The following is a 24,577-nucleotide window of genomic DNA, read 5'->3' on the forward strand; positions in this document are numbered from 1 at the left end:
ATGTTGAAGAAATTGATGAAGGGCTGCTTGGTGGAGTTAAGCCACTAATTACAGAAACATTAGCTGGCTGCTCATTATCATTATCAACAATTATATCATTCAAAACAGATTTTGTCTTCTCAACATGGCTTTTTTGATGACCATAAACTCCCCCTTCATCAAAAATTACATCTCTTGAGACAATAAGCTTGTTAGTTAGAGGATTATACAATTTATTAGCCTTTCTTATCTCACTATACCCAATAAAAATACATAACTCACTCTTTGCATCTAACTTTTTTCTATTCTGATCAGGTACATGCACATAAGCCAAACAACCAAAAACTTTGAAATGATTAACATTAGGCTTTTTTCCATACCAAGCTTCATAAGATGTCATATTTTCCAGTGCACTGGTGGGGCTATGGTTCAGGATGTATACTGCTGTAGCAACTGCATCTCCCCAATAAGTGTTGCTCAATCCCTTAGTTTGTAGCATGCATCTTGCCATTTCAACCACAGTATGATTTTTCCTTTCAGCTATGCCATTATGTTGGGGTGTGTATGCTGTAGTATGCTGCCTCCTGATGCCATTCATATCACAATAACTCTAGAAAGCTTTTGAGCAGAATTCTCCCCCACGGTCAGTCCGCAAACATTTGATCTTGCACCCTCTCTCATTTTCTACAAGGGATTTGAATTTATTGAATGTATCCAGGGCTTCACTTTTGGCCTTCAAAAAATAAACCCAACAATTTCGTGAGTAATCATCAATAAAAGTGATGAAATATGATGACTTACCCAAACTCTTAGTCTGCATAGGACCACATATGTCTGAATGAACAAGCTGAAGTGGGTGACAAGCCCTCCATGCACTACCCTTTGGAAACCTTTCCCTTGCATGCTTTCCTTTAGCACATCCTTCACAAACCTCCTTATGCTCTTCTACCTTGGGCAAACCAGAAACTAATGCATGTGAGGTTAGAAACTTCAAACTATGAAAATTTAAATGCCCATACCTGAGATGCCATAACCAACCTTAATCCTCATAAGCCATATTAGCAAGATTGATGTTATGTTTATCAAACCTCAAGGGAAACATCCTATTTCTTGTCATAGGCACAACAATGATCACCCTATTTCCCTTATTCTTATCATAGATAGTACATGTCTTATTTTGAAAGACTACTTTATAATTTTTCTCACATAACTGTCCATTGCTCAACAAATTATGCTTCAATTGTGAAGTATAATAAATGTCATGAACACTCTTTATACCTTCTTTTGTTTGGACCTCCATAGCTCCTTTGGCAGCAACCTCCAATGATTTATCATCACCAAACTGGATCTTGGATTTGAAACTTCCATCCTTTGTTGAAAACAACTTCTCATCCCCTGTCATATGGTTAGAGCATCCAGAATCTAGGTACCAAACATCTTTACTAGTATTTTCACCTTTGTCATAAGATAAAAATAAGTGACCTTGAGGATACTCACCACTTTCATGAGCATAATTAGCATTTTACCTTCTTTCAATCTGCATTCTCTTTCAAAGTGACCATACCTGTTACAATGGTAACATTGAACATTTCTCTTATCAAATCTACCTCTACTTCTTCCTCTGAAACTACCTCTTTCACTTGAGCCACCTCTTCCTCTACCTCTTGAATAATTTTGGCTTTGCCATTTACCTTGACCTTGATGGCTTTTGGTATCGCTGCTACTTGCATCTTCATTCTTTGTAATTTGTAATTTAGAGGAAAAAGCTTTCTCTATAGCTTCAAAACTTTCCTTCAATCTTTCTTCATGAGACATCAAAGATCCAACCAATTCATCAAACTGTAGTTTTGTTAAATCCTTACTTTCTTCCATGATTATTGCAACATGATTCCATCTATGTGTTAAAGACCTCAATACTTTTTTAATTAAAACTTCATTACTTACAGCTTCTCCAAGTGTAGCCATTTTATTGACCACATCTTTGACTCTCACACAATAGTCACTGATACTTTCAGCTTCTTGCATCTTCGAATTCTCGAAATCTCGCCTCAATGTCTGAAGCTTGACCACCTTAACTTGATCACTACCTTGGTAAGCTTCTTGTAGAGTCTCCCAGACAGCTTTGGCAGTTTTTTCTCCAGATATTCTTGGAAATAAGCTCTTATCAAGAGCTATCTGAATGTGAAACAAAGCTTGAGCATTCTTCTTCCTTGCTTCCTTTCTTGCTGTTCTTTCATTGGCTGTAAGAGCATTCGAATCAGCTGGCTCTTCATATCCTGATTCAACAATCTCCCACAAATCTTTTCCAATCAAAAAGGTTAGCATCTTAATGCACCAATAATCATAATCGTTGCCATCAAATTCTAGAACTAGCATCTGGTTAGAATTTGACATGAATAACTTTGGCGAAATTCCAACAATACAGCTTTAACCCAAAAAAATTTTACCTGCTCTGATACCATATGTAGAATATGAAATGCCTTATTTCCAGCCAAATGAGAAAATAGTACTATGAAGAAAAAAACATATAAAAGATAAAACAATTAAAAACACACTGACTGTGTGAGCTAAGAAATGCTGCAAATCTCATATATTAAATTCAACTATAAAGTACATTCTTAAATAGTAAAACTATTACTAAAATATTTGTCAATCAACTTTGCGATCAATCTACTGACATTACAGCAAATTTCCAACAACTTCCAGCACTAACCATCCTAACAATCTGCTGCTTTAATTTTACAGACAACACAAAATCTGCTGCTTACTTTGTCAGCAATTTACATAACTAATTAAGCATTATTCCCAACAGTTGGGAGGCTAATCCCTGCAAAATATTCCAGTACACTTGACTTCCCAAACGATTGATCTCCAATAACAACAATAATGGGGAGCCAGATTCGCTCTTTCACTACTCCAAGGTTGCGTAGTGTGTCGACAACATCGAGCAGCAGCCTAATGCGCTCAATGTAACTCTCGCTCAAGTTTACTGCATCGTGGCTCGTCAGCTGCAAGTTGTCAAGCATCCAGTCCATTGGAGAGTTGAAACTATGAGTCATCAACCAAAAACAAAACGTGAAACACCATTAAGTTCCGAAATTATTAATCCCAAAACATTGCGAAAATTATTTACATTGAACGACTTCATCCTGAATTATTCGGAAATACCATATGATACGGTAACAGGTCTAAAAATATCGAATATACTTGAATTTTATTTCTATCATCTACTATTTAATTCAACATTTCGTGTTTTCTTACAAACTAATTTTTTTGCGAGTAGTTCAAGTCTTCTCTGTTTTGAATTCCCATGCAATCAAATCTCAATTAAAATAAGTGATGATCCGAAAATATTATTATAGATATAATATCCCATTATTTCACTTGATAGTAATATCCAGACTCTTTAGTTGACATGACAAGAAACTAAATGTTTTCCTAGCCATAAAATAGAACAACAATTTTAAAAGTTTTTCTTGTTATTTCCATAAAAACCATCACCCAAATTGGTGATGTTCATAGTGCATATTTTAAATAACAATCATAAGTTTTTCTTGGTTTTTCCGCAAAAAACCATCACCCAAATTTGTGATGTTCAAAGTGCATATTTTAAATAACAATCACCAAAATGAAAGCACAAGGAACTAAATGTTTTCCTAGTAATTAAATAGAACAACACTTATAAAAGGCTTTCTCATTTTTCTTTTTCTCAAAACCATCATCCAAATTTAGTGCATATTTTAAATAGAAATCATCAAATTGACAACACAAACACAAGGAAGTAAAATTTTTCCTAGCCATAAAATACAACAACACTTATAAAAGGTTTTTTTTGTTTCCTCCCTAAAATCCATCACCCAAATTTGTGTTATTTGGAGTGCATATTTTAAATAGGCAAACTTTTTGGAGTGGATTAATGGGTAGATGAAACACCCTTCAAATTTTGTGCCCCCTTGTTGTCATCTTCTAGCGATCAGGTCACATCCCTCCCTAACATTAACAAAATGGAGCTCTAGAACATTAACATCTGTTTCCTCGCTGGACGTCCAGCTCTTGTTTGCAAGCTAGCTTGTCAGTTACGACATGAAGACTCAACTAACTCACCTAGACACACATTCACCTAAGTGATAGGTCACCCTCCTTCGCTAATGGCCACCTCCAAGTTGTATATAGAGTGAGGGCTCCAATTTCAAGTTTGAACTAGCAAATCCATTAGCAATTAACTAGAGGGTGGGAAGTAAATGTTCTCCGGAAATGTTGTGTACAATCGAATTATCCTCAAATCTGTCGTGAGTGGAACGTCACACAGCCTGATTCATGCTTGAGATTTTGCGGCTGGAAACTCCATCTCCTCTCATTTCAATTTCATTCCATCGAGCGAGGAAACAGGGGAGAGTTGCTTTCATTCCATCGAGCGAGAAAACAAGGGAGAGTTTCTTTCATTCCATCGAGCAAGGAAATAGGGGAGAGTTGCTTTCATTCCATTGAGCGAGAAAACAAGGGAGACTTGCCCACTGTTTTTAGAAATTTGCTGAGTGCATTTCTCTTCTGCCAAGTGAGACAGGGTTACCATTTGCAAAGGTAAATTTACTATTTTTTAAAATTATATGCATTTTCTACAAATTATCTGCAATTATCTGCATTATTTTTGCTTCGAGATGTTGTTCCAGGGAGTTGCCGCAATGGTGACAAGCGAGTTTCAGTGACGGTGACCAACAAGTTTCGCAAAGTTGATGAATGAGTTTCCACTACGACACTTATCTGGGTTTCCAATGCGGCAACTCATTGGTCATCGTTGTAGAAACTCGTTTATCATCGTTGTTTATAATTTGTTAGTGGGCTTCATGAGTGGTGAGCTTCATGAATTCTTTTTTATTGCTTCAAAGTTTGTTTCATAGAGTTTACTTTAACTTTTTGGTTGGTTTATTCCTTTTAATTGTCTTGCCATCTTCTTTGGCTCAACATCAAACTTGAGTATTCTTTGAACCAATATTCATCAAAGAATATAAAAAATAAAAAAATTAGTTGATTGAACCAATTGAACTAACCCTTATAACTTTTATATATAACATTGGTTGTAAAATTCGGTGTGTATATTTATATATAATAATGTGAATTCAAAGCAAAATGAAAGGATCTTACTAAGAAAATTATTTTTAATATAAAATCATCGATAAGCTAATTATCTTGATACCTACTCTAATACAAATGTCATTATGATTTTGATATTCCTTTTTTACATGTGTTTTTATCCTCCATTCAGGGGTAGGTACTTCTATAGGAGTATTCCTTTGCCATATATACATTGTCTCATTCTCATTTTGAATATTGTTTTTATCCTCCATGCAAGTATAAGTATTTCAAGTGTAGGTACTTCAATAGGAGTTGTCCTTTACCATAGGATATTATTTCATTTCCATATTGAATGTTGTATTATTGAAGGAAATTCATAATGGTTTGAAGCTTCTAAAAAATAAATATAGAAAGACAAATAAAATTGTATAAATGGGCATGGAATTAATGTGTCATAGAAACAAATGAGAAAATTCTTAGCTTTTTATAATTTCTAATTGATGAGACATCTCCATCATCCAACAATTCTCATATTTCTTATAGCTAATATCATGAACACTTTTATTGATTCATATTTTCATTATGCATCCATTGGAAAATTCATCATATTTACATAATTAAAGAGGAAACAAGAGCTACCAATATGAGCTATCATGTTAACCTTGTGCGGGAGGACCTATCATGTTAAGATGAGCTATCATGTTAATATGGTTTATTGATAAAGTGATAGTGGTGTTGTTGTAATACTCATTTTTACAGTGGCTATTATCCTATTAGCAGCAACTCACTATTACAGTTGTGACAACTCAATGTTACAGTGAGTTTTTGCCACGCTAACAAGGAGTTTCCATCACTCTAACAGTGAATCATTACCATTATAACAATGAGTTTCTGCCACTGTAACAATGAGTTTCCACCACTGTAAAAGTGAGTTGCAGCCATTGTAATTGTGAGTTTCTGCCATTGTAATTGTGATTTTCTGCCAAAGTAACAATGAGTTGCCACTACTGAAATAGTAATTTGTTGCAACCTCGTTTTAACAATATAACAATATTTCATTAAATTGTTTTCTTCTTCTGAAGATGGTGCAAAATTGGTCATTGATCATCCAGGTTTGGTGCCATCCAAACCTAGGCCAAGCATGAACTAGATTTGTTCTTCATAATGAAGCACTAAGCCTAGTCTATCAAAATAGTAAAGAAGATCCTAAGACAACCACAAATAATGAAGCCTATTATATTACCCTAGTTGATGGGCTAAGAGAAAGAAGGAACTATCGTGCAACTGAAATTGTCACTTACACCAATCCAGAGTTGATAACCAATCAAATGATTGGAATTTACCAATTCAAAAAACAAAATTTCAAACCCCTCCACAAACAAGCCAAAAACATTGTTGCACAATTTCAAAGTTTTAACATAACTTACCAATAAGATGTCGAAAGGGTTGTTGATGATATACTTAGTGAAGCATCATCCAATGGATGCAGATGTGGGAGATATGTGTAGGATCTAGCATGTTCTCCACCAATTTTCATTGACAGACATTGATATACGTGGTTTTTTAATACATGCAGTATTCTTGTGATTGCTATTGGGGTTATTATGGTGGGAGTCCTATTATGGTGTTCTTATTTCTTGTGATAGATTATAGCAACATAAACAACCATTATGTCCATCATTCGAGCTCACTTTATTTTTTTGGTACTTTTTTTATATCTCAACACATTTATGAAAAAAATTATTTTTGAGTCAATGCTATTAATGGAACTACATTGTTATTACAATTCAGATGTCTCATTTTGATTATAGTTTAGTTGTGTCTAACAGTTCATTTCAGTTCAGTTGTGTCATTTTCATTACAGTTCAGTTTTGTCTATCTGTTGGAAATACTGAGAAGGGTAGGGGGAGAATCACTATTTCATTTTACAAATGTTATTTTGTCAATTAAGAACACTTTAAATAGAACCAAAAAATTAATAGAAAAATAAATATTTTTATTATCAAATAGAGGATTCCAAAAGATGTTACAAAATGAGACCTTAGAATGTCTTCAATACCTCTTCACATTTCCAACTTCTAGTAACATTCATTATCCATGGATAGCACATGAAAAATTTATATAAATCTCTAATAAAAGTCTAATGAGATCGAATTCTTAAAAAAGACCTTTCAATAACAAATTATGTGAGATACCCTTGGTTACATGCCAAGCAAGATAGCTTCTAATCAATCATGATTTCCCCTTTATACATAGTTAAATGCAAAATGAAATTGTGATATCTTGCATTTTTCCAATCCATGGATCCAACCTCATTTAAGGTGCAAAATTGTATAAATATCCAAACAAACAATTCAATTGTTGTGAATTTCTCCATTATCATCTATAGCCACAATATTAGATTACTTGAATTGAAGCACATTCTGACATACATGACAACAACAACAACTAAGATTGCAAACAATGAAAATAATATGAACAACCTACAAATCAATGAAGTTAACTTGATAATCATGCAAAATTATCATGTTGCGTATTTTTGTTTACAGGAAGGACAGATTAAATGAAGTTTTCGGTAGGAGTACAATTTGTCCATTCCACAACACACATCAAGTAATTAAGAAGGAATGTATATATAATGAAGGGTGGGTAAAAAAGTATGGGCAAATATTCACTCTGCAACATAGAAAAACATTTTTTGTATAATCACTCATCCTGTGTCTTAATATTTTTTTCTGTCATGTATTAATGAGTCAAAATTGTATATTTTGAAATATGTATGTAAAATTTATTTGCATAGTTGAGGGTGTAAGTTTGAGAATAGTTTTAAGTATGTTACTCCACAACCCGTGATGAAGTATAAATTGTTGTAAGAACTTTTATTTTGCTTGGTAAAAGAACCGCAGTCTCCATATAAATGTATTTCATGCATTAAAAATTATAATCTAAACTTTTATTTTGTTGCTCCAAATTTTTACTTTGTTTTACTCTATTCTCCTTTCCCTTAAATTTTTTAGTTTTAGCTCAAATTTAGTTGCGATTTGATCTCCCCAACTGAAGTCTTGAGGAAAAGACACACTTCTAACCCAAATATTTCACAAGGAAACTAACTTTTTCTGTTTGAAAAGTTTGTGTCTTTGATGCTTGCTATTTAAAATATGCACTCTGAACAGTGCAAATTTGGGTCATAGCTTTTAGGGAAAAATAGAAAAATTTTCAGAACTATTGTTTAATATTATAACTAGGAAAACATTTATCCCCTTGTGCAATTAAAGAGTCTGGGTACTATTAACAAATAAAAGAATTGGAATTATATTTTCGATCATCACTTGTTTCAATTGTGATTTGAGTGCATGTGAGTTAAAAACATAGAATCCTCAAAATCCTTCTAACAAAATTTAGTTTGTAAGAAAACATGAAGAGTATTTAAATACTACATCACATAAATAAAATTCAAGCATATATTGCACATTAATTGACATGTTACCATTTAAATATGAATGTTTGATTATATGGTATTCTCAAATCATTCATGATGACGTCGTTCGATGTAAATAATTTGGAATTTTTAATGAAATTAAAAGTGTTTCTCGGATTGATTTTGGTTAATGACCTTAGTCATCAACTTTTCAACTGATTGGAATTGTCTACACGAAAATGTGTCAGAATCTCGAAAACTTGTAGCTGACGAGCCACAATGCACTGAACTTGAGCCAAAGTTACAATGACCGCATTAGGTCACTGCTCGATGTTCTTGACACACTACACAATGCGCAATTTTGGAGTAGGGAAATATTTGGAATAATGCTTAAATTAGAATGTAGGCAGATTTCTTTTATTACTAATTATTTTATTACGGATTAAGGTTTGTTGAGAGAATTGTTCAAGAGTATTTTCCTATTTTAGAAACGGTTGGATCTCAGATTTATAAATTTATAATTGAATATATTAATTATTTTTTTGTGTAATCTGTCTACCCTATCTGCTCTACTAGTTTCTTAGTTTCTTTGTTGGTATCTGAGCCTCAATGGGCTTCACACCCTCACCAGAGGGCCCAGGGAGATGAAAGAGATGTGAGGTTCTGTTTTATGTATATAGTGTAGTTAGCTTTTGAGAATACATAGTTTAATGTGTGAAAGGTCGGTGTGAATATTTGCTGTAAATACTGGAGATAAGAGTCGTCGACAAAGAGATGGTGTGGATGTTGTTTTGGTAAGCTTGCGTGGAGCTTGTTTTTGTCGTGTTGACTGCAGAGTGCAGACTTGTGTGTTGGAATGATAATTTAAACTGTGGAGGAGCGACAACGACCGCAACGTTCTATTTCCTAAAAAGCTCCATTTGAGTTCCCTATGATGTGATCAAGTCACAGATTGCATATCGTACATTTCTTTGTCAACCTTCGTTGCGTCCCTACGTTGTCTGCGATGCGATCACAGATCGCGATTTTTCTCCAGTGCGCGTTAAACCCTCCGCGATGTTGCGATGCGACCTGAGCCATTGCAAATTGCAGCTTTTGCCAAACAATCCCAGTCGTCCATCCATTTTGGTCAAACAGCCATTATTTGTTCTTACCTTGTTTACGCCACCGCCATAAGTGTCTTTTCGCCATTTACCTATTTGTGTTCCCAAAGGAAGAGGAAGATCACATTCGGGCTTTGTGCCATAGCTGATCACCAACAGCATTAAAGAAGAAGCATGGCCGAGAAGGAAAGAACCAGCCTCGAGCCGGCCGCAGCATTTATCAGTCATGGGTTTCAACACCACCGACTCAAGAAATACAGCAAAATGTCTGAGAAGATCAGATTTTGTTCACTGAAGTAGCAGATTGCAGCAGAGACTCTGTCAGAGAGTTAAAATCAGCTGGTGGACTATTATGACCCCTAATGCACTATATATGTGTAGACACAGCAGTGTAGAATTATATATATATAGAGAGTTTTTATTTTGCAACGCACAGTAGTGCCGAAATAGTGAAATTAGTTTATGGAACTGAAGCGTTCCTGTTGTAATCCTTCTGAAGAGGAAGACTATTTTGTAACAGTTTTTTTGTTATGATTAAGATCCTGTATTAAAGCATAGCGTTGTTCTCTGTGCAATTTCTTTTGTGTTTGAAATCACCAGAAATTTCCAACATGGTATCAAAGCTAGTCTAGGCACTCAGTGAGTCAAAAACAGAGTTTGTTTTTCATTGTAGGAGTTGTTAAGATGGAAGATGCTGGAACTGGTTTGACAAATTCCCAACTGCCACAGTTTAATGGGAAAAATCACAGTTATTGGTCCATAACAATGAAAACATTGTTTGCTTCTCAAGGAATATGGGAGCTGGTTGAAACTGGTTATGCTGAACCTGCAAATGCAACAACATTGGCTGCTTTGACAGTAGCAAAAAGAGACCAGTTGAAGAGCGACAGGAAGATGGATGCCAAAGCCCTCTTTTTTCTCTTCCAATCAGTACATGAAAGTGTTTTTCCACGAATTGCAGCAGCAATAAAATACAAGGAGGCATGGGATATTCTCAAAACTGCCTATCAAGGCATGGAGAAGGTGAAGACTGAAAAGTTGCAGATGTTGAGGAGAGACTTTGAAACACTCAGCATGAAGGAATATGATACAGTAGATTCATTCTTCACTCACGTTATTGGGTTGATAGCCCAGATAATATCTCATGGTGAGATTCTTGAAGAAATAAGGATTGTAGAGAAGATCTTGAGAAGTTTACCCTCAAGGTTTGAAGCTATCGTGGTAGAAATATACGAAACAAAGGATCTCTCACAGTTCACAGTAGATGAGCTGAGTGCTTCTCTTATGTCTCATGAACACAGACTGAGCAGAGGAACAGATTCCTCTTTTGAGCAAGCATTCAAGACTCATATGTCTTTTGGCCAAGGAAAAGGTCGAGGTAGAGCAAATAACGGAGGTCGTGGAAGAAGCCAAAACAAAGGCAAAAATAATCCTACAAGCACAAGTGGAAGGAGCTGCAATCAGAACCAAGATGAAGGTTCAAGCAAACAGCAAGCTCATGGACAAAGGTATGACAAATCCCAAGTCCAATGTCATTATTGTAAGAAATATGGGCACTACGCCAATGAATGTAGGAAAAAACAAATGACATGAATAGTAGGCAGAATGCGAATTTTGCAAATGAAGAAGATAAGAATCCAAAGATTGTGCTTTTAACATGTAACATTGCACAAGACAAACAAGAAGATTTTTGGTTCTTAGACTCAGGTTGTAGTAATCACATGACTGGAAATATTGCAATGTTTGCCAATCTGGATGAAAATGTGAAATCTGAGGTAACAATAGGAACTGATAGTAAGATATATGTTAAGGGCAAGGGTAGAGTTAGTATCCAAGCAAGAAATGGAGAACAGATGATTGTGCCAGAGGTATACTATGTACCTGGTCTGAAATGTAATCTTTTGAGCATTGGACAGCTCATTAACAAAGGTTACAATTGTTCTTCAAAGATGATATGTGTACAATCAAGGACATACCTCAAAGTAAGAAGATCATTGCACAGGTGCAGATGACCAGTAATAGAATGTTTCCTCTCAAACTCAGGGCAGATTTGAAGGAAGGAAGAACTATTGCAGCTGCAACACAAGAAGTCTTTCAGAAACAAGTGAAATATGAGAATTGGTTGTGGCACTTGAGATTTGGACATCTCAATTTCGGAGGCTTCAATCTGTTGCACAGAAAGGGAATGGTAAAGGGATTGCCATTGATCGAGAAACCGGACAGCCTTTGTGAAGGCTGCATCTTGGGCAAGCAACACAAAGAAAGCTTTCCAGCAGGAAAGAGTATAAGGGAAAAAGCACCCTTGGAAATTGTTCACTATGATGTGTGTGGACCGATGCAAATACCATCATTTTCCAAAAATGAATATGTTTTAACTTTCGTTGATGATTACACCAGAAAGACATGGGTGTATATGATGAAGCAGAAGAGTGAAGTGTTTGAGAAATTCCGCCACTTCAAAACTCTAGTTGAGAAGCAGTGTGGGCATTATATCAAAGTGCTCAGAATAGATAGAGGAGGAGAGTACATCTCCAGAGACTTTCTACGTTTTTGCAGAGAGAATGGCATACAAAAGCAGTTCACCGCGAGGTATACACCTTAGCAAATCGGTGTTGCCGAAAGGAAGAATAGGACTATTCTTGACATGGTCAGAAGTATGCTGAAGGCAAAACATTTGCCGCATGAGTATTGGGAAGAAGCTGTCATTTGCGCAGTTTACATCTTGAATAGATGCCCAACTAAAGTTGTCATGAACAAAATACCAGAAGAAGCATGGAGTGGTCAAAAGAAAACTGTCACTCACATGAGAGTATTCGGTTGTGTAGCATATGCACATGTACCGGATCAGCTAAGGAAGAAGCTTGACAGTAAGGGGGAGAAGTGTGTCTTTATTGGCTATTGTGATGAGTCAAAAGCATACAAACTCTATAATCCATCCACCAAGAAATTGATAGTAAGCAGAGATGTGCAGTTCATTGAAGATGAAGCTTGGGATGGAAGCTTAGAGAAGACAGTCAATGTGAAGAAAATTGTGTTTCACGAAGAAGAAGAGGAAGGGACAGCAACAAATAATCCTTCCTTGGTGGCTCCTCCTCCACCACAGCAAGTACAACAAACCACACCACAAGCTGGAATTCAAACAACCTTGAGAAGTCAAGGAAGTACTTCTCCAAACACACCACAGGGATCAGAAATACCCTCAAGTTCGGATGGAACTCTAAGCACACCAAGAAGACCAAGATTCAGAAATCTGAATGAGATTTATGAACAAGGAGAGGTAAGCAAGAATACTGGTCTGAATTCATTATTCGCTTTGTATTGTCATGTTGATGACCCAGTTCATTTTGAAGATGCTGTAAATGAAGATAAATGGATTGAAGCAATGAATGAAGAAATTGGTGCAATTGAGAAGAGTAAAACATGGGAGTTAGTGGACCTCCGTGAAGGCAAAGATGCCATTGGAGTTAAGTGGGTCTATAAGACCAAAATCAATGTTGAAGGCAAGATTGACAGGCACAAAGCAAGACTTTTTGTGAAAGGCTACAAGCAACAACAAGGCAAAGACTATGATGAAACCTTTGCACCAGTAGCAAGGATGGAAACAGTCAGAACAATGTTGTCTATTGCGGTACAACACAGATGTAAGATTTATCAGATGGATGTTAAATCTGCATTCTTGAATGGAGTGTTAAAAGAAGAGGTTTATGTTGAACAACCTCCAGGCTATGAAGTTGAAGGCCAACAACATAAAGTCTGCAAACTGAAGAAGGCTCTTTATGGGCTGAAGCAAGCTCCAAGAGCATGGTACAACAGAATAGATGCTTATCTGATTGAGAATGGGTTTGATAAGTGTGATGGTGAACCCACACTCTACATAAAGGAGAATGATGGTAAGATTCTTATTGTTGTTTTATATGTAGATGATTTGAGTTTTACTAGCAATGATGCTTCTCTCATTGCTGATTTTAAAGCAGTCATGAAAAGTGAATTTGAAATGACTGACTTGGGCTTCTTAAGATATTTTCTTGGAACTGAAGTAGACCAAAGTGAAAATGTTGTTTTCATTTCTTAAGTTAAATATGTCGAAGCAGTGTTAAAGAGATTTAACATGCAGAACAGCAAGGCAGCTGTGACTCCAACTGTAACGGGGTTGAAATTGACCAAAGAAGACAACAGCAAGGACTTTGATCCAAAATTTTACAAGATCATGGTTGGCAGCCTTATGTACTTAACTGCAACTAGGCCGGACATTATGCACGCTATGAGTTTAATCTCCAGATTTATAGAAAGACCGAAAGAGACTCATTGGCAGGCAGCCAAGAGGATTCTAAGGTATGTGAATGGAACGAAGGGGTTTGGTATTTTATATTCCTCTTCTGAAATTTTCATGTGGACATGTTACACTGACAGTGACTGGGCTGGAAGTGTTGATGATAGGAAAAACACATCGGGATATGTGTTTCATATGGGATCAGGAGCCATCTCATAGGCTTCCAAGAAGCAACCAGTTGTGTCTTTTTCAACAGCAGAGGCAGAGTATGTGGCAGCAATAGTAGCAGCATGCCAAGCAGTGTGGCTGAGAAGAGTTCTCAGAGATTTGTGTCATGAACAAGAAAAGGGCACAATCATTTACTATGACAATAACTCGGCAATAGCATTGTCTAAAAATTTTGTTTTTCATAAAAGGACAAAGCACATAGACACCAAATTTCACTTCATACATGAATTGGTTAAAAATGGTGAGATTTTTTTGCAGCACTGCAGAATAGAGGATCAGTTAGCTGACATCTTGACAAAACCATTGGGAAAGAAAAGTTTTGATCATTTCAGGAAATGCCTGGGTATGCAGAAAAACCCAGCAGTTGAAATTAAAGGGGAGTGTTGGAATGATAATTTAAACTGCGGAGGAGCGACAGTGACCGCAGCGTTCTATTTCCTGAAAACCTCCATTTGAGTTCCCAGTGATGCGATCAAGTCGCAGATCGCATATCGAACATTTCTTTGTCAACCTTCGTTGTGTCCCTGTGTTGTCTACGATGCGATATTTGTGATGCGATCGCAGATCACGATTTTTCTCCAGTGCGCGTTAAACCCTCCGCGATGTTGCGATGCGACCTTAGCCATCACAAATCGCAGCTTTTGCCAAACGATCCCAGTCGTCCATCCATTTTGATCAAACGGCCATTATTTGTTCTTACCTTGTTTACGCCACGGCAATAAGTATCTTTTCGCCATTTACCTATTTGTGTTCCCAAAGGAAGAGGAAGATCACATCCGGGCTTTGCGCCATAACTGCTCACCAACAGCATCAAAGAAGAAGCATGGCCGAGAAGGAAAGAACCAGCCTCGAGTCGGCCGCAGCATTTATCAGTCATGGGTTTCAACACCACCAACTCAAGAAATACAGCAAAATGTCTAAGAGGATCAGATTTTGTTCACTGAAGCAGCAGATTGCAGCAGAGACTCTGTCAGAGAGTTAAAAGTGGCTGGTGGACTATTATGACCCCTAATGCACTATATATGTGTAGACACAGCAGTGTAGAATTAGATATATATAGAGAGTTTTTATTTTGCAACACACAGCAGCGCTGAAATACTGAAATTAGTTTCTGGAACTGAAGCGTTCCTATTGTAATCCCTCTTAAGAGGAAGACTATTTTGTAACAGTTTTCTTTTGGATGATTAAGATCCTGTATTAAAGCAGAGCGTTGTTCTCTGTGAAATTTCTTTTGTGTTTGAAATCACCATAAATTTCCAACATTGTGAATGGGAAGTTGAAAGCCTTAGGTTGCCATTTTTTTTAGCATCCCTTTTTCCATGTGAGCCAACCTCAATTCGAAAAAATGATCCTCAATGCGTGGAAAATGAAAATGGGAAGTCGAAAGCCTTAGGTTGCCATTTTTTTGTGCATCCCTTTTTCCATATTAGCCAACCTCAATTCGAAAAAAATGATCCTCAATGCGTGGACAATGACAATAGAGAACTCCAGCTAGAACCCCCTCTGAATTTAAGATACTCCTATCCAATTGGTTCAGATATGAAGGCAATGATGCAATATTATTGATGAAGTTGTCTAAGAACATCGTGGTCGAGTGATCGATAAATGACATTCAAATTGATCTTTGTTAACCGGTTCAACGTGATCACCATCACTCATTACGTGTTTGTATTGATAAGCATTATCTCTGTCACGTTGTGCTCCCAAGGTAAGTATTGTTATAGTGGGATTTGTAGGATGAGTTTGTATTGATGAACGTGATATATGTCACGTTGTGCTTCCTACCTCTTATTGTTAATGAATCTGCCATGACTTTAATCCGTCATTGAAATTGTCAAAATGAAAAGAAATCATGGCAAGTAGTAGGTGTTATGGAGAAGTTGAGTCAGCAATTTCCATATGGTGACATAGGTCAATGAATAGTAGCAGTTTTGGGAATGCTATGATGGGTATGGAAATTTTTGTGGTAGAGGATTTGAATGGCAGGTCCTCTTTTTGAAATCACAACATAATGATTTTTTGTGTCCACTTAATTCCATTCTGGTTCTTCTCTGAATGATTCTATGTCAAATAAATAGCGACGACTTGTATTCCTCTTACCTTACTTTCTTTGATCGCTTTCATTGTTTTTTGGGTAGAGTTCATGTTTGGTTTTGCAAGGGAAGAGTTTCTGCTGGGATGATAGTGGATAATTTATGATTATTGGTTTCGTCATCATGGGCTTTGTTGTCTTTTTATGCAAAACCAATTATTGAATAGAGAAATATAATTAATTTAGTGGTTCTCTTCATTCTTTAGTGTCGAGAGATCGTTAGGTTGATTGTGTGAATATGTTATATATTGATGAATCTTATTGTGCTTCGAGCTTCAAGAGCATCAGTGACATGTTATGTTTTGAGATCCATGTGTGTAGAAAAGTCAGTTGCATAATTCACTCTTTGATACAGTCCAGTGTTGAGATTGTCTTTCGGGAGATCGAGAAGCATCAATTATACAAAGTTTTTCAAATATGGTTAGAGGTGATTATGTCTTAAATGAGTTGAATTGGAAGCTTGAATATTGTGGTGGTGAAAAGAGCGTTGTACGGAGACTTCAGAGTGGGGATAAGTGCACCTAACCATTGTGTAGCCAAGTGCCAAAAAAGGAAAGCATTGGTCCAGAAAACGACTATGTCCATTACAAGTGAGACCAAGAAGGAAGATCCTCTTCCATGTTCAAAGACATTTCTGCCAAGAAATGCTCACAGAAACTTTTGTACTCATTGCAATATAAGTGGGCATTGGATTGAGAAATGTTCGAAGTTGCATCCACATATTCATCCAAAGAAGGACAAAAGGGTTATGGAATCATATGAGAAATAAAAGTCAAATGAAAGTGGTAGGCATTTTGTACTCATCCCTAAAGTAGCTCCAGAAGAAAGAGAAATGTACAAAGAAAAATCCTTAACCTGGTTGCCTAAGAAATTATTGGGTTATTTGTCTAGTTAAATACTACATTTCTTTTGTATTCCACATGTTGCATGTACCCACAGTCGGGTATTTTGTATAGGTGATGTCATGAATAAATCAATTATATGAAACAATGTTTTATTTTCCATTTTATGTTATTATGGTTTGTTGATGAGTCAATTTGTAGGGGAATTTGAGAGTCGAATTTACTACATATTGTAAAAAAAATGTATCTCCTTCATGGATATTGTGGTAATCATCTTAAACTTTCATATGAGAATTTGCATTACATCCAGCATGTCTACAATCTTGCCAAGTACTCATATATGCAAGAAACTCCATTTGAAACTTGTCTGGGTTATTTTCCAAAGTCTTCTTTGAATTTCATCTTTGGTAAAGAAATTGTAGTAGATAGACATAGTGATGTGGACAAAGCCAAACATTTTATTGGACAAATGTAGCTAGTGCATCAAAGAATACAAGAGTAGTTTGAGAAAATTAAATCCAGGTACAAAGTAAGGCATGAAAAGAATCATGTTGATCATGCTTTCCAAGTGGGAGATCAATTTTGGTTGTATATTAGCAAGGAAAGACTTCAAGGTTAAGATGAGTTGAAGGAAGACCATATGTTATTTAAATATAACAAATAAATAAATAAATAATTAAATTAAAATATATATATATATATATATATATATATATATATATATATATATATATATCTATATATATATATATAGATATATATATATATATATATATATATATATATATATATATATATCCAACTTTTTTATTAAAATATATAATTAAATTAAAAAATTAAATGTTAAAAAATTAAAATAGAATAAAGAAATTAAAATAAATAAAAAATTAATAATAATTTAATAATCATAATAATTTCCATATGTTTAGGTAATAAATCATTGCATGTATCATGCATGGGGGTAGGTGTGCCAATCCCTGTTTAATGAGAGAATTGTTGAGGTGGCCAGTAAACCCAATTTAGACAACACAAATTAAGATTTGACCAAAATATGTTCACTAAATGTCAGCCAAAAACTCCAAAACATATAATGATGCAGCGGAAACAATGGTTAATAAAAACCCACAATGGATCTTTACAACCCAACAATTGGATCTCAATTGACCGATAAATCACCCCGCCGATCAACCCCTTTCCTTAACACTTTGCCTTTCCCTATCGGAACTCCAAAAGCCTTTGGAAAAGGCTTAAAGAATGCTTTTCTACCTTTATAAGCAAATATATGAATTATCATTGTAGATCCGGATCTGACCGATTGGACGGTTAGGATCCAATCGCAGTATCGGCAGTCGGCAGGCACAAGCTTTTGCTATCAGCACTCTCCCTTGGTCCGATGTGATATCGCTATCGCTATCGGTGATTTACAATGGCCACTTCAATATATATATCACTTCCGCTCCGAAACGCTGATGTGATGGTTCATTGATCGCATATCACTAAGGGTCGGGTATGGGGCTTGTCACACACCGAACAATTTGAGAAATGCGATATGTATATGAACTACCAGACCCGATAACATTCAACAACAAATTACATAAACTTTCTAATCTGCCCTTTCAAATCCGCTAAGTGTTTTAGCGTGATTTCCTGTGTAAATGAGATTTCCTCTTGCGGACCCAACTACACCAAATCTACCTTAAACACGGGGATTTCCACTATGAAACATGAAAACACAGGTCCAGCATCAAAACACAGAGAAAGGAAATCAACATTCAAAGCCTCCACGGGCTACTCAAATGATAATGCATGCAATATTGTTTTTATTCACAATAAAATAAAGAACAGAGTCTTGCCTTCGCCTGTTATTACAATAAAGACCTCTATCTCCAAAAGAATGCAATCCACTCACTCTATCTATTTCTCGCTCCACACAAAAATCCTCTCCTCCCTCTTGCTTATTACATTTTCTCCTTTTATCACTCCAATAATTCCTCTAACAATATCTAACAGCAATCTTGTATTCTCAAGAGATCTAACAACAAATCCTCTATTTCTTATCTCTCCTTTACACCTATGCTAACAACTCTATCTCTAAATATAGAATACGATAGTCTCAACTTATTACAACAATGAATTATAACAAATCATTTGAGAGGTCCAACCCTCTCAGTAAAAACTGGTTTTTACCCAATAGTCAATGAATTTCAACCTGTTTAGCCACAACATGTGAACAAGTTTTCACATTTTTTGCTAATCCTGATGCTCCTGCATCAGACTCCTGGGGAAGAAAAGACTTGTTCTTCAAGTTGTTAGGACTTACTCCATATTTCTATAGTTCAGCTGTTGTTAACCAACTGGAATCTTCCACTAGCTGCTCCTTCCACTTGACTAGATACTGGAAATATGTCTGCCCTCTGGTTTTCTTGGATATTATTTGATCCAAGATAGTTTCAACTTCTTTCTTGACTGCTTTTGGTACTTGTTCCTCCCAGTTCACGGTTTGAACTTCATCATCTATCTCTTATTTCTGTAACTCTGTTTCCGCCTCTCTGAATGGATATAAGTCTGCAACATTAAAAATGGGGGATATGCCAATCCCTTCTGGTAACTCAATCTCATATGCATTGGCTGAAAATTTCCTTTTAATTTTACAAGGTCCTATTTTCTTCATTTTCAGTTTGTTATAAGTTTTAGTAGGAAATCTCTCTTTCCTCAAATATGCCATGACTAAATCTCCTACTTGTAACTCCTTTTCTCTTCTTTTCAGATCTACTGTCTGCTTTTATTTTTTGTTGCTCTCTTGCAATTTACCTTTGACTTCTTCCTGTAATCTCTGCATCTGTTCAGCAAAATCTTTAGCACTTGCACTCCTGGCTTCCTGTTTTCCCAAATGACTAATCTCATACACTCCTCTCGGATGCATTCCGAAGACAATCTAAAATGGACTCATTCCAGTGCTTTGGTTTGGTGTATCATTGTAAGTGAACTCAGCTTGAGCTAATGCCAAATCCCACTGTTTGGGATTCTGATATACTAAGCTCCTTAGTATATTCCCCAAGCTCATGTTCACTACTTCAATTTGTCCATCTGTCTGAGGATGGTATGTTGAACTAAAACTGAGGTTAGGTCCCAGTTTCTTCCAAAGTGTCCTCCAAAAATGCCCCACAAATTTGGTGTCTTGATCTGATACAATACTTACAGGTAAACCATGTAATCTTACAATCTTTGAAAAGAATAAATTAGCTATGTGTGTTGCATCACTAGTTTTATTACAAGCAATGAAATGCGCCATTTTAGAAAACCTATCTACTACAACATAAATAGAATCATTTCCTCTCTGAGTTTTTGGTAACAGAACAAAGTCCATTCTAACTACATCCCATGGTCGATCTGGTATGGGCAATGGCTGATACAGTCCTGTGTTCTAACTCCTTCCTTTGGCATATTGACATACCCTGCATTTCTCAACAAAATTTTTAACATCAGTTTGTAGTTTCGGCCAATAATAAAAAGCATTCACCTGAGCGAAGGTTTTATCTTGTCCAAAATGACCAAATAGTCCTCCACTGTGCTTTTCCTTGATTATGTTCTCCCTCATGGAACATCTAGGAATACATGACTTGTTGCTTTTAAATAATATGCCACCTTGAATGAGGTAGTTCATCCATTGACTTCTGTTATGGCTCAATGGATTCTGAATTGTTGTGTAGATGTCTCTAAAATCCTCATCACCCTTGTACATTTCTATCATTTCCTCAAAACCTACAACACCCACTTTAAACTCTTGCAAAATAAAACTTACCATACTCAATGCATTTGCCACTTTATTAGACTTACCACTCTTATGCTTTATTACAAAAGTGAAACTTTGCAGAAATTCCACCCATTTGGCATGCTTCTGATTTAGCTTTGGCTGGTTATTAATAAAATGTAAAGCATGATTGTCTGAATATAAGATGAATTCTTTAGGAAACAAGTAATGCCTCCACTTTTTTAATGCCTGCAAAATAGCATAAAACTCCTTGTCATAAGAATGATATTTCTTCTTTGCATCATTCAGTTTCTCGTTGAAATATGTTATGGGCCTTTGCTCCTGACTCAGTACCACACCAACTACTACTCCACTTGCATCTGTTTCTACTTGAAAGACTTTCTCAAAATTAGGCAATGCTAGAATTGGCTCTTCTGTTATCTTCTTTTTCAGCAAATTAAAGTTTTTGTCTGTTGCTTCTGTCCATCGAAATGGCTGATTGACCTCCTTGATTGTCTCAAGGATTGGTGCACAAACTTGACTAAACCCTCTTATAAACTTTCTGTAAAAACTAGCAAGTCCATGGAAGCTTCTTACCTCAAATATGCTTCTGGGAATAGGCCAGTTCCTGATTGCTTATACCTTCTTCGGATCCATCTTCAAACCCTCTTTGGAAACCACAAATCCCAAGACACCAGCTCCTCCTTCATGAAACTAAACTTCTTCAAATTGATTAGTAGCTTCTCCTTTTGTAGAGTTCTCAAGACCAACTTCAGATGTTCTAAATTCTCCTCTTTACTTTTGCTAAAAACCAAAATATCATCAAGGTAAACAATGACAAATTTACTTGCATACTCCTTCAAGACCTCATTCATTAGTCTCATGAATGTGCTGGGTGCATTAGTGAGCCCAAAAGGCATCACTAACCACTCATACAGTCCACTATTTGTTTTGAAGGCAGTTTCCTATTCATCGCCTTCCTGAATCCTTATCTGATGATACCCACTCTTCAAATATATCTTAGTAAAGTATCTGGATCCACTTAAACAGTCCATTAAATCATTCATTATGGGCAAAGGAAATCTGTACATGATCGTTATTTTGTTGATAGCTCTGGAATCTTTGCACATGCGCCATTCTCGTCCCTTCTTCAGACTAAGTACTTTTGGCACAGCACATGGGCTTAGAATCTCTCTGATCAACCCCTTGTCCATCGGTTCCTTTACTTTCCTTGCAACCTCTGCGTTTTCCTGAGGGGTTAGTCTATATGTAGCTTTATTGGGTAGACTTTCCCCTGGTATTAAGTCGATATGGTGGCTAACACTTCTAACCGGTGGTAATTCATTCGGTAATTCATCCACGATGATATCCATAAAATTATCTAACACAAATTTAATTTCTTGAGGCAAATCATTTAAATTTGTGGACATTAAGATTACCTTGGGCTTCCCTACAATAGCAAAGTGAAACTCGCTTTTTTCGGCCTCCTGTAGCAATTCTTTACCACTTATTAGCATGATTTTGTTCTCAGGCTATCATTTATCAACATCATTCTTCACTGGCAGTAACGTGTGCTTGTTTCCATCCTTCTCTATAGTATAGGTGTTCCTTCTCCCGTCATGAATCGCCTTCCGATCAAATTGCCATGGTCTCCCCAATAGTATATGACATACATCCATGGGCATTATGTCACATAGGATTACATCTTTGTATGTACTGATCTGCATTTCAACATTACATTGCTCTGTCACAATGACTTGGTGGCCCTTCTGTAACCAAGACACTCTGTAGGGTGCAGGATGTGCCATCCTTGCTAACCCAAGCTTATCCACCATCTCTGTGGACACAAAATTGTTAGTACTCCCACTCCTAATTATGACCTTACAACACTTACCCTTTGATTTACATGTGGTTCTGAACAAGTTCTTCTTTTGCAAAGGTTCTCCAGCCTCCTTTTCTTCTCTAAGAAAATTTCTTTTAAATAGCAGTGATTCACCTTCTTCAGGGGGTTCTTCTTTCTCCTCAAGTTGAGGTGGTTCTGGCTTTGCCTCAGCCACATTTGCACCCCTCTAGCTTGCTGATTTTTTATGAGGATAGTCCCATGACATGTGTCCCCATTCTCCATAGGTATAACATCTAACATCTCTTCCTCGCCCTCGTCCTCTGGGCACAAATCTTCCTCTACTATATTCACCCCTCTGTGGTGATCTATCACTTGAGCTTCCTGCTTCATGCTGATGTTGTGTTCCTCTGGATCTAGGAGCTTCTCTTACTCTCACTGAGCTCTTTCCTCTGTTCCTTTGAATCTGTTTCCTCAATATTTTCTCCTCTACCTTCAGAGTTTCTTGATAGGCGTCCTCAACAGTTTTCAAACTTAACAAGCTAATCTCATCTTGTATCTCATACCTTAACCCATTTATATATCTAGCTATCTTTTCCACGTCACCTTCTACATTCCCTGCTCTAATACTTAGTCTATAGAATTCTTCTGTATACTCCTTAACAGACATTCCTTTCTGTTTCAAATTTTGCACTTGTTTAAAAAGATTCAAATGATATTCTTTAGGTAAAAACTTGGCTTTCAATTTTCTTACCATTTTGTCCCACTGCTTAATCTTAGATTTTCCTTTCCTCGTTCTTGATGTCTATACCTTGTCACACCAAATGGCTGCGTGACCCTTCAATCTAGTGACTACAAAATTCACCGTCTTATTCTCCACAACCTATTCATAGTCAAAGTACTGATCTATGGATCTAATCCAATCTATAAGGTCCTCCGCATTCAGACTCCCTACATACATAGGGATCTCCATCTTGGGTTTGGTTCCTACTTTTTCCAGCATCTTGAGGACTTTGGCAGTGTCATTGTCTTCTTCTACCTCTCCCACATTTGAAACAGATTCTTCTGAAGAACTCTCAGCTCCATCATCAGGCGCTCTTCTTTGGGCTATCTCCATTGTTTCCATTCATGCATGCAAACTCAACACTTCTTCCAAAAAAATTGCATTTGGTTCTGGTCTTCCTCGACCAATTCCTCTTCTTGGTGGCATCTTTGCTGCAAACACCTCTTTCTCCTACTCTGATACCAAAAATTGATGTAGCTGAAGCAATGGTTAATAAAAACCCATAATGGATCTTTACAACCCAACAATCGGATCTCAATTGACCGATAAATCACCCCGCCGATCAACCCCTTTCCTTAACACTTTTCCTTTCCCTATCGGAACTCCAAAAGCCTTTGAAAAAGGCTTAAAGAATGCTTTTCCGCCTTTATAAGCAAATATATAAATTATCACTGCAGATCCGGATCTGACCGATCAGACGGTCGGGATCCAATCGTAGTATCAGCGGTCGGCAGGCACAAGCTTCTGCTATCGGCGCTCTCCCTTGGTCCGATGCGATATCGCTATCGCTATCGGTGATTTACAAAGGCCGCTTCAATATATATATATATATATATATATATATATATATATATATATATATATATATATATATATATATATATATATATATATATATCACTTCCACTCCGAAACGCCGATGCGATGTGTCGGCGATCGCATATCGCCAAGGGTCGGGGACAGGGCTTGTCACACGCCGAACGGTTTGAGTGATGCGATATGTATATGAACTACCGGACCCGATAACATTCAACAACCAATTACATAAACTTTCAAATCTGCCCTTTCAAATCTGCTAAGTGTTTTAGCATGATTTCTTGTGTAAATGGGATTTCCGCTTGTGGACCCAACTACACCAAATCTGCCTTAAACGCAGGGATTTCCACTATGAAACATGAAAACACAGGTCCAGCATCA

General features: G+C 36.5%; 1 pseudogene; it reads right to left on the reverse strand.

The window, feature by feature from the left end:
• LOC149213307 (dynamin-related protein 4C-like) overlaps positions 1 to 23,713 on the reverse strand; it is a 39,595-nt pseudogene extending 15,882 nt beyond the window's left edge.
• Positions 23,714 to 24,577: the final 864 nt, after the last annotated feature.

This window comes from Pinus tabuliformis, chromosome 1_1, assembly GCF_031772625.1.
Source record: "Pinus tabuliformis cultivar Carrire ecotype Pingquan chromosome 1_1, CPIR1, whole genome shotgun sequence".
Lineage (NCBI taxonomy): Eukaryota > Viridiplantae > Streptophyta > Pinopsida > Pinales > Pinaceae > Pinus > Pinus tabuliformis.